Here is a 17,744-nt window from a genome sequence, read left to right as displayed (position 1 = left end):
CTCCTTTGGTTTTAACCACAAAGACCATTTCCAAAGTGAAATTTGATGGAAAATGGTTGTCTTTAAAACTTATGTAATTTGCAATTAAGAATTACTATGACTTCAGCCAACTGAGCACTAAATTGTGAAAAAAAAAAAAACCCACTTGTACCTTTCTTCAGTTCTCAAACAATGGAAGGGAGAAGATACTTTAAGTTTCTGCCCTTAAATTTAACCTTATTTTTTCCCTCAATCCATTGCAAAAATTCAGTTCTACTCATACAGAAAATAAACCTGAAAAGTCACCAAAAAAAGTAATGTTGTGACTCCACTATTACAGAAATACTCTTTCAAGACTCCGGAAAATGTATCTCTTACTGATCAGAGAGCAGTGTTCATATGGATCCTGAGGGGTTTGGTCCCACATAGGGACAATCATCAAACTAAATTCTATGGAAAGAAAGTCAGTCTCAAATTTAAAAAAATTAAAATACCTGTAACGAAAATCAGTGGGTAGGTAAAAACTCATCTCTTATCTCAATCCCAAGAACTCACAGAACAGCAGAGTAGGCCTGATACAGAAGACAGTGGGAAGGGAGCAAAGTCTTCGCTTTCACCGAAAATGAAAAACACCAGAAAACAGTGTGAAAAAAGTCAATTCCATTTATAGTTTCAAGGAAAAAATAAAAATAATTCAAAGAATGTATCAGAAGTGACACTTTATTTATAAATCAAAGCTACCTTAGAAATTTCACAGCACTGCTTAACACTCAAAAACTCTAACCTCAAGGTAGGAATCTCACCTTATCAGGTCAGTTATGACAAAACTCACCAGATCTAAAAGGAAGCGTGACTTTATCCATGAACTTCCGAGTTGTGTAGAAAATAACTTCCCTTGAAATCCACAGGCAATGGATTGCGTCCTAATTGCATCATTTGCTCTTTGTTATAACGGTTCTGAGGACAAGTGAGGTGTGTTTTAAAATTTTCATCCTAATCACAAAATGAAAGCAGAGTAACTGTATCCCCCAATTATGGTCAAAAAAAACCCCAAATCAGTAAAAAAAAGTTTCATTTTCCCCAACATGCAGCCTTCACCACCATGAAATTGCATTTAAGAATTTAAGAGACAGTCAAAAACATTCATAAATAAATGCACTCCTCAGAATTGGGGGAAGATGGTATTACAAATCTATGTCCCAATCCTGTTAAGGGATTCACTTATAATGGAAAGAATTAAATGTCTGAATCTACTTAAACCCTGGGATCATTAGTTCATACTCCTACTGGTGCAAAAAGCTTCTACCAATCTTCCTATGCTAATGTGCTTACAATATGGCATGAAACCCTCACTGGGGATTGGCTAATGCAAAAATGCTGCCAGTGACCTTCAAACGCATTTTAAACATTTTTAATCTAAGTTATAGCTCAAAGATGGGGGGGGGGTGGAGGGTACTCAAAATAAATAAGAGCACTTTATATAATCTTCAAAGCACTTTCTTGTTTAATCCTCACAACAGTCCCAAGCAGGGGCTAGTGCCCCACTCTCCAGATCACAGGATTGTAAGGCTGAGGAAGGACGAGCCCACCCAACATCCCCCACTGGAAGAGAAGCATGGGTCTCGCCTGGTTGTTCCCCACCATACGCTCACAGCACGTGGTACCCAGCAGATGCTCAGCAACACCATCGCTGTTACACACTCGAAGAGTCCAACCCACCTTCCAGGGAAGATGACCCCAGTCCAAAAATACCACCTGGCCAAGGCCGTAATGCTGACTAGTTCCCCACATTCCTGGTCCTAATTCAGGGTAGCCAGACCATCACTGAGGCTATAAAAAGATTCCCCAAACTCACTCCCAGAACGCAGAACTCACACTGGCATCTGATCATTTTTTTGTTTGTTTTCAATCATTTTAACCTATGGGCTTCCCTGGTGGCTCAGATGGTAAAGAATCTGCAGGAGACCCAGGTTTGATCCCTGGGTCAGGAAGATCCCCTGGAGAAGGAAATGGCAACCCACTCCAGTATTTTTGCCTGGAGAATCCCATGGACAGAGGAGCCTATCAGCCTACAGTCCATGGAGTCACAAACTTGGTTCCATCTTAGGCATCATTCTTCACTTTAGTCCCACAATTTTTATTAAGTGCCTAACTCTACACAAGACTCCCCTGGTGGCTCAGACAGTAAAGCGTCTGCCTACAATGCGGGAGACCCGGGTTCAATCCCTAGGTCAGAAGAACTCCTGGAGAAGGAAATGGCAACCCACTCCAGTATTCTTGCCTGGAAAATCTCATGGACAGAGGAGCCTGGCAGGCTACAGTCCATGGGGTCGCAAAGAGTCAGACACGACTGAGCAACTTCACTCATACTCTACGCAAAGAACTGTGCCTCTGATGGACAAAAGATGAATGAGTGAGTGAGTGCTTTTAAGGGATTTATAAACTGGTGACAGTTAAGAAAGGCAGCATTAGAAAGAGGCTCTTAAGCACATGAGAACTGGACCGGCGAATTATAGGAGAAAGGAGTCTAGACAGAGGGACCAGCATGAGATAATTAAACTTTAAAGCATGTTCAGAAGAAAACAAATGATCCAGTCTGATTGGAAGTTAGAGTACAGGAGAGGAGGCTGAGCGATAACCTAGAATCAATCTGTGGAATACGCGGGCAAGAAGCTGGCATTTAATTCTTCAGGGGGTTCCTTACTACTCCCTCTGACACCTCTCTTCCCTCCCTACTTGTCCCACTTCCTCCCAGGCTAAAAAATAAACAAAAAAGAGGAGCAATAAAAGCTTCTGCATATTCACTATATAGCCTCATTACATTCTTCTTATGTGGAAAAGGTCTCTCTCAGTTCTTACTTAAATGGATAATTTCAGATCAAGGGTATTAACTGTGACTTAGGTCAATTAACTAATTCTTAATCATTTGACAGTTAAGGATCTCTTTGACAATCTGATGAAAATATGGACCCTATATCAGAAAAATGCACTTAACACAAAAAAATTCAGGAACCCAAAACCTTTCCCTAGTAAAAATAATGGAATAATCAAGACCAAACAAAAAAAAAAAAAAAAGACATCACCACTGTTTCTAACCAGGAGTACCCAATTGTCCCCATTCACATATGCAGAATCTTTCTTTCAAATGACATAGTAATTATCCTTAGTGACTAAATGAGAGAATTTCTCCAGTTTTACAATGCCCATCAGCCAACAACAATATATCTTCCACTTATTGGGCCCAGTTATATGACAGGTCCTCTGTAAAACAGTTGATATGCAGTATATAATAAAAAGTCCTATGTAACAGTTACATCTCTGTATACACAAGAAGAAACAGAAGCTCAGAGGGATCAACTGACCTGATTCAAGGCTACTTAACTGGAAAATGGCAAAGTCAGGTTTAGAACTCTGGCATTTTGACTTCCAAAGTCCATCTATATTGCCTCCCAGCAAAAAGGACCTTGTCACCATATTGATTATGTGGAGCAACCAGAAGACACTGCCATCTCCTAGTAAGTAAACAGTCCGGTCCAAGGTTCCAGCCCAGAATTACACACCCTATGGCTGGCCAATAAACATCTGCCAAGTGACTAAGGGCAATGAGAACCTGTCCACAGAAGGGGGAAATGGTGTCAATAGTCTTTAAGAGTGCCACATGAATGCATGTGTTACAGTGTGGACCTCAGTCACTGTTTTATTTCCAACTGGGCCTCTTTGGCTTGTCAATGACCCTACGCACCTCAGCTATGTTACAGCCTCGCATGCAAAGGTTTGCAAAATACCAGTGAGGTAATGAAATAAATCAACAGTGAAATTTCAATGAAACAAAGTCAAGATAACCTTTCCCACATGTTCCTTTTCTACCCTGTACATCTTCCAAGATTGTAGCCATGACACTACATGATATTTGTTCCCGTGAGACTATGAGCTACCATTTCAGAGCACTTACACTGTATATCACTGAAAGCCTAGTTAAGGTCAGAACCTAGTCATTTTCATCTTTATGTGACCAGTGCTCAGCTACTCAGACCCAGGAAAAGTAGTGCTCATATTTCAAATACAAAACCATTTTTACTAAACAATGAGAGAACAGATGAAGACTTAAGAGCCCTAAGCTCAGCTTCGGAAAAGAAAATTTACACACGCCTCCCTTAGAGGTTCAACAGTTGACTCCTCCAAATAAGTATCAGGGCAAAACAAAATGCAGTGCTCCATCTAAAATGGTCAAATAAAAGGGAGACAAAATGAGGTCATGGGTCTCAGTGTTACTCTAAACAAGTGAGGGTTCTAATCTTTTTTGGGTCATGGATTCCTTTGAGAATTAAATGAAAGCTACAGATCCTCTCTTCACAGAAAATAAACAGAACCAAATTCAGCACATACTCTTGACAGTATCATGGACACTCACCCATTTCAATCACTTAAGGGTCCATAGACCCTTGAATTCATAACTTTTCCTTAGAATCTGCATGTCTAATCCCTGTTGTGCTAGAAAAGTGAAGTCACTCAGTTGTGTTCGACTCTTTGCAACCCCATGGACTGTAGCCTACCAGGCTCCTCCATCCATGGGATTTTCCAGGCAAGAGTACTGGAGGGGTTGCCATTTCCTCCTCCAGGGGATCTTCCCAACCCAGGGATCGAACCCAGGTCTTCCGAATTGCAGGCAGACACTTTACCATCTGAGCCACCCAGGAAGCCAACAGGGAAGTTGTGCTAGAGGCAACCCAAATTCATCAACCTTTTTGTTCATTAGAGGTCATACCAACATAAAGGAAATTAAGACACAGGCAGCAGCTTACACTGGCACTGTCTCACGGCCCACCATGGTGAAGGGCCCTGCTCATCGCACTACCTAAGTCATGTTGTTATGCCACAATAAGAAACTGTGAGGTAAGCACGCTTATTCTCCTCCAAAGAGAATGTAAGAAATTCAAAAGCAGGGGCCAAATCTGACAGTCTTAATTATCTAGATAATGGTTTACTTAAAGAACAGATTTAAAATAACCTAACATTATTTCTTATCGTAAAGTGAGATATAAATTAACGTAGTACAGGAAAAGATAACTTGGTACATAACTAGCAGATTTTAAAACAAAATATTTTCCTAAATTGGACTCCTGGGAGCTTGAAATAAAAGACTAAGTTTGTTAAAAAAGGACTTCCTCATCTCCATAGTCCTGATTTTCTGGCAGGGATCTGGCGATCTATGGTATACATGCCAGCATACAGCCAACTACAGCCACCATTCCCTAAGGGAGCGAGGGAAACTGCCTCACTGAAGAGGTCTGAGAGGGTATGAGCAGGTGTCCTGCTTCTCGTTGTAAAGATATTTACTCAAGAAATATTTCCTCAGCATCAATGATGCCTATGTTCCTGGATCATATGCTTAGAGATAACATGAAGGAAAGCACAGCCCCTGTCTTTTTAAGGTGTTTAAAATGTAGCTGGATAAAGAGTAAAGGAAACAGGCAGTTAGAACACGGAGTGGTAAAGACCACATTAGGAATAAACTCAGGCAAGAGGCTGAGCACTGCAGGTCAGGGGTGGCTTTCTGAGGAAAATAAAATCTAAGGCAGACCTAAAGAATTAACAGGAATTAGTGAAGTGGGTTGTTTTAGGGGACGGGGGTTGTTTTTATTATTTTATTTTTGGTTGGGTTGGGGATAGCAGGAAAACATACCATAAAAAAGAAAACAGTACATAAGGAGTCAGAAGCAAGGATCTCTGGGAGAGCCGCAGTCATCCAACATGGCTGCAACCCTGAGTTTAAGGAGGGAAGTGGGGAGAGCAGCAGAGCTCCCAGAGGGCCCTTATATAATCTAAATTTATAGAGACCCCACCCCCTTAATGAAGTCACAGCTCTAAATGCTCATGCTCCTCCTGGCTTCTTTAAAAAAAAAAAAAAAAAAAACTTAGTCTGGAACAATTTTAGACTTACAGAAAAGCTGTAGATATTACAGAGAGTTCTCATATGTCCTTACCCAGCTTCCCCCCATGCTAATATAACCACGGTACATGTGTCAAAACAAAGAAATTATCTTTGGTACAAAAAAATTAAACTGCAGACTTTATTTGGATTTCAGTTTTCCATTAATTCTCTTTTCTGTTCCAGAATTCAATGCCATATTTCATTAACTCAAAGACTTATAAAATTCCTTCCTTTACTTCTGAGCACCACAGTTTGCCATTTTTCATCACTCTTTTTTATCTATGCCTTGCTATGCCTGAACATGATCAGCCCACTTAGAATGTAAATACAACATCATTTCAGAACAGAAGTTCCCAAAAACAAGTGATTTAGAGAAAACTATTAGGGATTCAAAGAAATGTAATAAAAACTAAATCAGTGACAGCTTTACACGGGCAAGAAGCGTATGTACATGAGCATGCGCGTGCACACACACACATCCCATCCTCCCCTTTACAAAAAGAACTTGTACAAAAAGCAGCCTACGGTGCTGCTTCCACTAAGAAAGGCAAAAGAAATTCTAGCAGATCCATTTCTGCTTCTTTAGTCTTGCTACCAAGTCATGAATCCTTTAACCTCTCTCTAAAGAGTCCAACCACCCCAAGTAGTCAAGCCAAAACACCTGAACACACAATTTATCCTTAAAACAAAATGCCAGCAAAATCATGTGGAAAGTGGAAGTGGAAAGATGAATGATGATTTATCCTCTTAGACTTTCACTAAGGACCTGAATCATGAAGACAGAATTCCATTATGTCACAACAATCTTCATAAAGCTACCTGACCAATATTAGTCATACTTCTATTAAACTTATGACCCATTCTATTACATTTATTCTAAGCCTCCATCTCCTAAAATTCCCAAACCTACAACAACCCTGATTAATGTCAATTCCTAAAATCAAGGATGAATCCTGTGCAAAAATCACTGAAATGTCAATGAAAACTGGCAATTTTTTATACAACTAAAACATAATTCGTAAAAACGGCTATCCCTAGGAAGTAGAATTTAAGGAATATTTTAACTTCCCCTGTGTATTTCAGTCACTGAGGGCTATTGATCAAACGTTGGCCAAACACATAAGCACGGCCCTGTGTCAGAATTAAAAGTAGAAAAAAGAAAAACCTCTCCCTTGTGGAGGATACTGTCTACATCTGCACTCCTGATACTTTGTCTATTTAATCAAAATTAAGTAAAATTAAAAATTCAGTTTCTTGGTCCCCTAGTTACATGTCAGGTAGAAACAAGTAGCTAGTAGCTGTTGTCAAGGACAGAGCTGACTAGACAGGGCTGATCTAAAAGAAGCCGTGACGCTAATCCACATCTTGGACACAGAGGAAGGATCGGGGGAAGGTTTCTGGGGAGACAGGCATCTGACTTGGTTATTGAAGTGAGCATTCCAGGCTGGCTGATGACACAACACATGCCACTGGCCCTCCCCTTGAGTATCATGCAATATCAAAATTTCCAGGGCTATTCCCCCAAAACCAAAACAAAGTGTTTCAAGATGGCATTACAGAAAGAACTGAGTAATAACAAGCTCTGGCTGTAGTTTGCTAAGATAAGCTTTGATGAAAAAACTGGATTATAAAGTCCAATTAGAACCTCACTAAAAAGGAGTGGGAAACAGAAGTGGAATTAACTGCTAGATCATTCTGGAAATCTTTAACAGGTAAGCTAAACTAGGGATCAAGGGGACAAACAAAAGAACGCACTATGCTCATCCAAATACCCTTCAGTGGGAGAAACATTTCCCAATAATCAAGGTCAACAATTAAAGTGAAACTGCACAGAGAAAACAGCACACACATAAAACTAGTCAGGTAAAACTGAAGTACAACTGGGTACTTTCTAAAGGGCAGGTGTTTTCTCACTCTCTTTTCTCTGAATCTACCCACGTTACCTAAACACAAGATGCCACAGTTCCCTCATCTGTAAAACGGGCACAGGGACAGTACCTATTTCTGAGAGTTGTCAGGTGGATTCCCTGAGTTAATACATGTAAAGTGCATAAGACAGTGCCTAGGATACAAAGACTAAGGAAGTAATGGCTATTATTACTGCAGGAGTCTCTGAGGACCTAGTTTCACTTGGTGAAGGGTAAAAGGGTTTCCCCAGGAGTGAGCTTACAGGGGAAAGGGAAGTTGTACTGACTGTCATGTTGGGAGAGGGCTTTTGAAAAGTCCAATCTGTCCCCAACTGAATGAGCTACACAGACATCTTCCAACCACGTCCTATGGGCCATCAGAATACTCAAAGCCATGGGGGGACAGCTGCCAGAACTTCAGCAAGCTTTAGGATCCAGCCGCAGACCCCCAATATCAGGACTCAGGCTATCAAGATGTTTTTCAAAAATCCATCTTGGCTTACCATCAACTACTGAAGCCTGTGTGCCTTAGAGACCGTGCTCCACAAGAGAAGCAACCGTAGTGAGAGGTCCCCCACTCACCGCAATTAGAGAAAAGCCCGTAGAGCAACGAAGACCCGATACAGCCAAAAATAGACATTTTTAAAAAAAAAGAAGTAGTAGGAGACGGGAATTCCCTGGCGGTCTAGTGCTTAGGACTCAGCACTTTCACTGCGGTGGCCCGGGTTCAATCACTGGTCAGGGAACTAAGATCCCACAAGCCATTTGGCCAAAAAAGAAGACAACTTTTCTACTTCCAGGAATTTCACCTCCAAGAATAATCTCACTTGTGCAAATTATTTTCAAGTTTCCCTTACGGCACTGATTGCAAAAGCAAAGAACTGGAAACAAATCCAATGTCCATCACTAGGAGATTGGCTAATTCCAGTGTATCTGTATGGTAGAATACCATGAAGTTGTTGAAAAAGAACAAGGAAGCTTCCTTTGTGTTAACACTGACCATCCCAAAATATTAAGTGAAAAAAAGGAAGATGCAGAACAGTAATCACAGTATGCTTCTATTGCAACACAAATATCATTTCTATTTGCTTGTTTATGTGTGCAAAAAGCAACCCTGGAAGGAAAAAAAAAATCCCTGGTAGAAAACTGATATCTCCAAAGAGAACAACTGTATGGCTGGGCCGGGGGGCAGAGATAAGGAAACAACAGAGGTGTTCTGTGACTGCTGACTCAGAACTGCACAAACATTACCACTACACGAAACAAGGGATGTGTCTAACGTCACCAGCAAAGTGCTAATGGAACAGACTTGAGGAAAACCCCCTGGAAGAAAGGCCTCAGAATAGTGGACACTTGAGAGGATATGGAAGGGTGAGCAGGAAATTCACCAATCGGAGGAAAGGTAAAGGAACTCTCAAAAGGAACCAGCTTCACCAAAAACAGAGGCAGAGAAAGAACAGAGCGTGTTCTGGAGACCAGGAGTGACCAGGCTGGGAAGGCAGGATGGGCCAAACCGCAGAGGAATACACAAGACCACACTAGTGATCTGGACTCAACCCTACAGTCACAGAAAAGCACTCAAGGTTTTAAAGAGGGGGAGCAACAGTTAGGTTCTGCTCGGCGCCTCCAGCGGCTTGCTGAGAACAAACGAGAGGAAAGTGGAGAGAAGGACCCCTCTGCAGGACGTCTCTGCAGTCGAGCCCGACGCCCTACTGCTCGGAACTCCCAGCGGCACAACGCACAGGGGATTTCGCTTACCCGGCTTAATACTTAACTAACCATCTGAGAGTGACGATCTCTGGCAACTGAACACGTACTACAGGCCAAACATTTTTCATAAGTCACCCTGGCTTCTCACAGCCCTGTGAGATAGCAATTAGTATCTTTATTTTACACAAGAGAAAGAAGGCTCAGAGAAGTCAAAGAGCTTATTTAAGGTGACAATAAATGGAGGAACTAGGACAGGAATCTATTTAATGACTGTCTACATACAACTGGTGCTGGTCTGTGGCAGTTTTCCCCAGTCTATGTAAAAATGAGAATTAGAAACATACACCTATGTATGTCTGCGTAAAGCTGCCAACTTCCTTGAAAAAGGCTACCTTTTGGGAATTCTTGGTGGCCCAGTGGAGACAGGTTCGCGCTTCCACTGCAGGGAGACCAGGGTTTGATTCCTGTTCGGGGAACTAAGATCCTGCAAACCAGAAGTGTGCCTCCCACTCTTCCCGCCAAAAAAGGAAAATGGCAATCTTTTACTCTGATAGTGGATCCTTTTCTTTTAACAAAATATAGTGAGTAGTTCCCCCGACCCCATTTTTTTAACGTCCTCCTTGGCGAAACTAAAAATTGGTAAATTAATACTTTTTGGCCCCACCACCATATTGTCAACTGACCTGTAAAAGTCAAGACCACTGCACAAATAATGACATTACAAAGCACTTACTGTGCTCTTAAGCTTCTTAAATGCACTGTTTTAATTTGCACAGTGAACCTATGAGTAGACACTGTTCCCCTTTTTTATGGATGAGGGGCTTGAAGGCACCAATGTGAGGGTGCAGAGTTGCCAGGAGGTAGGACTAGGAGGCAACCTGATGTCATGTGTCATCATGGGAGAAGGAGTAACTGAGGCCTCAGTCCTAACACTGCTCTGTGGCCTGTGACCTACAACATTTATATGTGTGAGACCCTGGGAAGATCCTAAAACTGGCTGCTGCTGCCATAATTACAAGGCGACCAATCAAGCACTGATGCTCCACTGATTCAAAGTCTCCAGGCTCCTCTTGAGGCACTCTAACATGCTGGCTTACCTAAACAGCTTCATTAATCAAACTGTTCCTTTTCATCCTCCCAGAAAACTGAAAGTCAGTCCAATGCGACAGAATTTCCACATCCACTGCTGGCATTTAGTTCTCAAAAAACAAAAAAAAATCTGGACACAAAAAGTCTCTGCAGCAGGCAGAATAGTACTGAGGCCCATTTTACATATAAGAACTCGAGATAAATGACATCCAAGGTCAAAAGCTGGTAAGAAGCAAAATGAACACTAACAACAGAAAGGGTTCTTTACGTCACTAGAGGAAACCCAAGAGTCTAAGGACTGAAAGACTTCAGAGGCTTTATTTTTCCTGGTTTCTCTCAAAAGTCCTATCTTTAATTCAACAAATACCGTGCTCCTATTGATGTGTTTGTTCTAGGATAAAAGCAATGGGTTCACAGGATAAATGGGAGAACAAAACGAAAAGTCCTGTGGAGCTTCCGAGCTGTTTTCCAATTTCTTCGTGATATCTGTCAACCCCCCCTACTACAAACCCACATCAGGTATTCAGTACTCTCCCTGGTGAAACAAAGAATGTAAAAGAATAGGTACATATGTGTGCAAATGTCCTGCTGGTAACAACAATACAAAGAAGGTGAAAATGTAAATTTCCACATTGCTCCTTATTCAAAACAAAACATGAACTTAGACCACTTTCCTTCTCATAGCAAAATGAAATCTACCTCCCTGGTCAATGCATTTGTGTTTGAATGTTCAGTCACACTTAATTCCTTAAAATCAGGCCACTGGTCTTCTAAATTTTTTTACTTTCTGGTACAGAAACAGGGTGCTCCTTGTGTTACCTCTAAGGGAAGAACTGCTTTTGTTTTAGAAACGGTGTGTCAACTCTCAGGGAAGGCATCCTCTGTACAACTGGTGCTCTACATGGTAGAGACCCTCCCCTAAACGCTGGCTGAACGGAGAAGAAAAGGGAAAAAGACTTGTCTCCCTACACCTCTATCCTCTAGAGCTACACAGAATTAGTACGTTCCCTCTTCTTTTCCTCTTCTGCTCTACAGTCCTTAATTTACTTTAATAGTAAAATTAATCAAATGTAAAATAATTTAACTCTTAAAGATTTTTGGCCCATAAAAGGGAGGACATAACTAGTTCCATGTCCATTCCTGATTGTGACCGAGAAAAGAAAAAAGTGATACACTAATGGCCCCTTTAAAACAAGCATGGTTGAGGGCAGGGGATATCATGCTGAAGAGAACGGAGCTTCCCTGATGGCTCAGATGGTTAAGAGTCTGCCTGCAATGGAGGAGACCTGGATTAGATCCTCGGGTCGAGAAGATCCCCTGGAGGAGGAAATGGCAACCCATTCCAGTATTCTTACCTGGGGAATTCCATGGACAGAGGAGGTTCATGGGGTTGCAAAGAGGTGAACACGACTGAGTGACTAGGGTATAGCTATCAGTAAGGAAGTAAGACTTTTATTCTCCTCATCTCTGGGGTGAAATTAGTTCTGTGAAGTATATGGCACACCAGAGAAAGTGCTAGAAAGTAGGGGCTCCAAGCAAAGGCTCTGATCCAGACTGCTGACCTGCCAGCCTGGTGGCCTTGGGTAAGTGCCCTTAGGGAATCTCAGTCCCCGCACTGTTGTACCACCCACCTCAGAGCAGAGGATGATGGAGAGGAAGATGTGAGAGAACACACAGCGATCTCCTGGTACTCAAGAAGCAACTGCTGCTATTACGCGGTAATAACTGCTATGCATGCATGCCTGCTAAGCTGCTTCAGCCCTGTCCAACTCTTTGTAACCCTATGGACCATAGTCCACCAGGCTCCTCTGTTCACAGGATTTCCCAGGCAAGAATACTGGAGTGGGTTGCCATTTCCTCCTCCAGAGGATCTTCCCAACCAAGGGATCAAACCCGCATCTCTTGCATTGGCAGGTGGGTTCTTTCAACACTAGCGCCACCCAGAAGGCTATACTGCTATCATTAATTCAATCACTGCTCTAAGAAGTGTGACTGCCTTTACCTTCAAAGGTACTAAACTCCAACATAACTCATGATTACTAATTTCCTGCTTTTCGGCTCAATTTTTCCTTCATGTTTTCAAGAAAAACCAAACATAATACAACCACACTGCAAAAAAAATATTTTTAATCTTTTTTCTCTGAATCAAAAATAGCAAATCATTTTGGAAAACTTGGGAAAACTCAGAAAAAAATCAATCACTCAAATTTCTGCAGCACAGAGAAAAATACTAATAGCATGTGGGCATATTTCTTCCACTTTTTCCCATATATATTTTAAAATAACTGGAATCATCCTGTTTATAGTTCTATATCCTGCTTTTTTCTCATACTTAACTTTATTTTGTGTGTACTTTCCCATGTCAAGAATTCTCCAAAATCATCTTTTTTTATGACTCCAGACTTTTCCATAAAGTTAAAACATTTAGATTGTTTCTTTTTTTTCCCAATACACATCACTATAATTAACACATTCATATCAAATTTTGGTGCTCATCTCCAGTTCTTGGTCCATATAGATACCTATAACCAGACCAAGGATTGTATCTCTTGCCAAACTGCTTTCCAGAAAGTTTGCCCCAGTCTGCCTGTCTGACAGTCCCATCATGAAGTCAGAGCAGTGACCATACCTATTTTAATTCCAAGTAAACAGAGACCCCCAATATCTGGAATTATAACACAAACAGAAAATAGAAAAGATCTGTAAGTACTAGATGCTTCTGACTCTTGTAATTTGTACGAGATCACTATTAATCCATTCATCATCAGGTATGCGACTTTGAACGAACCTGTAAAAGTTAAAAATATGATCCCACACATTCGCATTTGTGTATTAAAGTCTTGAGAAGTACCTTATAGATAGAGACTCTCAAATAGTTTTCAATTTATGAAGAACTGTGTGGGAGAAAACAAAATTAAAAAAGGAGAACTGAGTAGGGAAAAAAAAATTATGTGAAAAAGAAAATTATGCCCTAGCATATGAAAAAGCAGTCTGTACAACATGTATGTGAGAAAATACATCTTCCTGTATACACATCAAATTATAACTACTTTAGCTAAAGAGGCCATTTTTAAGCCTTTGTGGCTACTGACTAACACTAGGCATATGCCAACAGCCCTCTCCCACAGCAGTCAGAGGCCCTTTTCCTCATTTATCAAAGGTTTCATCCACATTCTTTAACTGACTGACCAATCAGTGGAATAAATTTCCTTTATGTCAGCAGCATTAAAGTATTCAATGATTATCAGTCCATTAAAAATAGTATTACAAAAGAGGTACCCACCAGTCTTCCACCTACAAACTTAATAAGCATTTTTGAAAAATAAAGAACTAGTGATACTTTTATTATTTTTTTTTCTAGTGATACTTTTAATCACCAAGCATTTAGGTACACTATTCCCAGTGAAACAATTCCCTTGAAGTGAAAGCCACTCTGGCTGAAGATGCTGATTTCAAGAATCTAATAATCTTGTATTAATGCAATGCTGACTTTCATTTGTACACAATCAATTTGTTACTGAACAAAGAATCCTTTTTAATTGCCCATGGCAATTAACAGTAATCATTTTCCTTTATCTTATTCTTAAGTAGTGCAGGCCGAAATAGATAAGGCTTGGTTTTGACCTTTCTATCTCTAAATGGAGATAGGAAGAAGTACCATGTAACAAAAGTATTTTACACCTCAGGAGGCTATTAACTGTAGCTGGGAAACATTCTTGCACCCCAACATTGTTTAAGAACTTTTTGAATTGCAATTTAAAAAAAAATATATTATAGGGAGCTCCATACAAATAGGTCAAGGGGCAAAGCATATTTTATCTATACATTTCTAGCTGCCTAGAGAATTTTCTCAGAATAAAATCTCTCAATTAGGAGCTATTCAGACACGTTTCTATTTGCCAAAGAAAAGACAGATTTAAGGCCACTCCATAACCAAACACTTCTACCTTATTTCTGTTAGATAAATTTACTTACAGTTTTGCTACCTCAGGTGTGAATCCAGGTCAGAAATAAAATGCTCAACTTCTTCAATACACTGACTACAAAGACAAGCTGGTACTTGTGGCTGTGGATTTCTTTTAAAATATTGGGATATGGAAGCTGATGTGTGCTCAGTCTGTGAATATGAGAATCTTTCAAATTACTATGGGACCACCTCCGGAACAGCTAGAAATTAGTAAGAATAGTCTATTCAACATTTACTTCCCTCACCCCACCCCATATTACATATATAGTTAATTGTTTATAACTGACTACAATTCCTCAAGGAATTGAAGTACAGCTTATTCTTAAAGCCCAGAGAGGCAAGGCAGTCTAATAAAATAAAAACAGATTTTAGAGTCAGACAGATATGGATTCATAACAGGACCTTACCATACATTAGCTCATATATTAGTTGTGTAGCCCTGGTCAAGACATTTATGATGTGTGTGCATGTGTGTATAGAAATTAAATGCTGACCAGGAAGGCATGTCAAAAATGTCGGGGAGATGTGTACACTATCCATAATGGCCATTTTTAGGCTTGAAACTCTTCAGTGGCAGGCATGCCCCCCCCCCCCCCACCTGGCAAAAAAGTCTTTGGCACCAGTGTGGTTTCAGTCAGCAGTACTAAGGGCCTACTACATACAAGGTATTTAGGTATGATGGGAAATAATGGAAACCAACTACTATAATCCCTTCATTTTTCTCATGAAGAAACTGCAGCCCAGAAGTGAAATGACTTGGCCAAAGTCACACAGCTGGTAAGTGGCAGAGCCAGGGCTAGGACCTAGGTTTCTTCATCATCAATTCAACATTCTTTACCATAGGAAGCTGTCTCTCAATTATTCAAGTTTGATTACCAAGCACAAATATTACAATAGTGACTAGCAAGAGAACAGTTTCCAAAAAAGATAGACACTAGGAAAGCAGAAACAGTCTGAAGTACCTATAGATGCATGATCAAACATCACAACTGCTGCAAATTTCATAAAATGACAATGTGTCCATTTCAATAAAGGAAGATAAAGCAGACAAGCAAGTCTGGCTACTTTTGACTAAAACAAATATTACTTTCCTGTGAGGATGCTTCATGGTTGGTTCTCTGCTAGTGTATCAAATTAATGGAGTCTCTTAACATCAACAAAGCAAAGAAATGAAGATGATACTGACAGATACCAAATACTATTTTCAAGAACTCTTCATAGATGCAGTCTGATAAAGCATTGTATCAAAAATTAAATAGAAATAAATTTTGGGGAAGACGAACATGAAAGATTTGTTTGCATTTCTTAATACCAGCAATCCAAGTGCTATTCAAACCACTGCTATTTGAGAGCCTAGGTCAACAATGACTCAGCTTGAAAAATTTCATACTGTTTTTTAGGAGGTATATGGTTTTAGTTATGTAGTTAATACAATCTGAATGTTCCTTTCTCCCCAAATTATAAACTATCTTCATGTGAATGGCTGAAAAAGACGCAAGTGTTTATTTTATATTTGAAAAAGCACACAACAAAGATAATCCCATTCTTTTTACTGCATCCCATGGGGAAAGAGCCCCCTGCCCCACCACTGCCTGGCCCATTCTGGGTTACAGGATTTGATGGGGGCAGGATGGGGTGGGTGGTGGTAGGGGGTTAACAGTAGTACCAAGAGGCCAATCCCAGTGTCCTGCCGTCTGTGATCCAGAACAAGAATCTACAATTAGAGCTGGATGGTACACAAGACTTCAGGCTGGGAATGAGAAGCCCAGAAAGGTAAAGCATTTTGACCAAGAGTCCATCTAATTAGGTTAGAGCCTAGACCAGGTCTCCTACCTGTATGCCCAATACTCTTTCAGCTATGACAGGAAGCCTTATTATGCTCCTCGCAAACTTTCCATTTCCCCAACTATAACTGAGGAGGTGAGACTAGGCACTGATCTTTAAACTGCTGTTTCAAAGCCAAAGGATTTCTGCTGGTCACTTTCCCTCTTCAAACGGAGAGTCTCCAAGTTTATTTCACATAGTGTGAAAAAGAAATTTTAAATGACTGAACTAGATGGTCAATGAACTGCCAGAGACTCGGCATAGTACCACACTGTTTAGACTGTCACTGGGTGAGCGACAACGGTCAGAGCACACTACCACCGAAAGGCCCTGTAAGAGGCCGACACCTCTCAGAACACCACAGCTGACGGAGCAGGGGAAAGCAGACAAGACTGGAGGGAAGCCACCAAGCTCACCTGTCGATCGCCCACTGTACTGGCCCAACGCATTTCCTCATTACATCAAGACTGACCACACCTATGAGGCTATAGTTCAGTCACCTATACAACCCTCACTCTCCCAAGACTGTCCTTTGTCAGAGAGTCCCCATCAGGTCCATGGATATGCACATGGACAACTCTTTCCATGTGTCCACTATCAAGAAGAATGACTTTCTGTGTGTGTGGCCACATGCCTCAGAGCATATGAAATCTTATTTCCCCAACCAGGGATCTGCACCCCTCTGCAGTGGAAGTGCGGAATCCCAACCCCTGGACTGCCAGGGAATCCCAGAAATGACTATTTTCTGATCCTTTTATTGTCCTAAATCTTTGGCCTTCATCATGTCAAGAAAAAAGGGGCAATAGATAAGGGAGGGGGGACGTAGCCAAAAGTAAAGGCTAGTATAAAAAATGAAGACAGATTTCTAATCAGGCCAGTAATACAAAGATTTTCTAAGGAGGGCAAGAGCCCTTGAAGACACATTACTAGGTTGAAAACAGTCATCTACTGCCTTCCCCTACTCCACACCCCACCCCCAACTGGCACATTAAATGTTCCAGAAGGCCAAGGTTACCACCTCAGATTTCTGCAGCACCCAATTCCATCATGAAAACAAATGTTGATACAGGGGTTGGAGCCACTGTCACCGTCAAAGAAATCTGACAATCTCTGGAACATCAGTTAGCAGTCTCAGAAGAAAAACAGCTCTTTGTTCTTCTGTCTCCTCTCCTCCTATTATGTAAACTTAGGCTTTGGGCACGCAGAAACTTCCTATGCTGCCAGTGATGTGAAAATCCTGGAACACAAATTTAAGCAGTACTGCATACACAGTTGTTTTTGTTCTTAATTAGCTGTCACTTGCACATTAAGAATAAAAACCAAAACAACTATTTAT

The 17,744-nt window shown here is 40.9% G+C and overlaps 1 protein-coding gene across 5 annotated transcripts in view; it reads right to left on the bottom strand.

Moving 5' to 3' along the window:
• Positions 1-17,744, bottom strand: part of ARHGAP35 (Rho GTPase activating protein 35) — a 113,989-nt gene that overhangs the window by 92,432 nt on the left and 3,813 nt on the right. The window contains exons 1-3 of one of the 5 annotated variants that reach the window (XM_065926372.1): positions 17,427-17,645; positions 812-936; positions 474-589 (exon numbers count right to left, since the gene is read on the bottom strand). The exons of 1 other annotated variant lie outside the window; for it this stretch is intronic. The gene's annotated coding sequence lies outside the window, so the exon portion shown is untranslated. Of the gene's footprint in view, positions 1-473; positions 590-811; positions 937-17,426; positions 17,646-17,744 lie in introns of those variants that run through there. 3 more of the 5 variants (XM_065926370.1, XM_065926373.1, XM_065926374.1) reach the window with 3 other exon arrangements.

This window comes from Muntiacus reevesi, chromosome 2 (genome assembly GCF_963930625.1).
Source record: "Muntiacus reevesi chromosome 2, mMunRee1.1, whole genome shotgun sequence".
Lineage (NCBI taxonomy): Eukaryota > Metazoa > Chordata > Mammalia > Artiodactyla > Cervidae > Muntiacus > Muntiacus reevesi.
The sequence above is the reverse complement of the archived record's forward strand: the minus strand, read 5'-3'. Positions and strand labels throughout refer to the sequence as shown.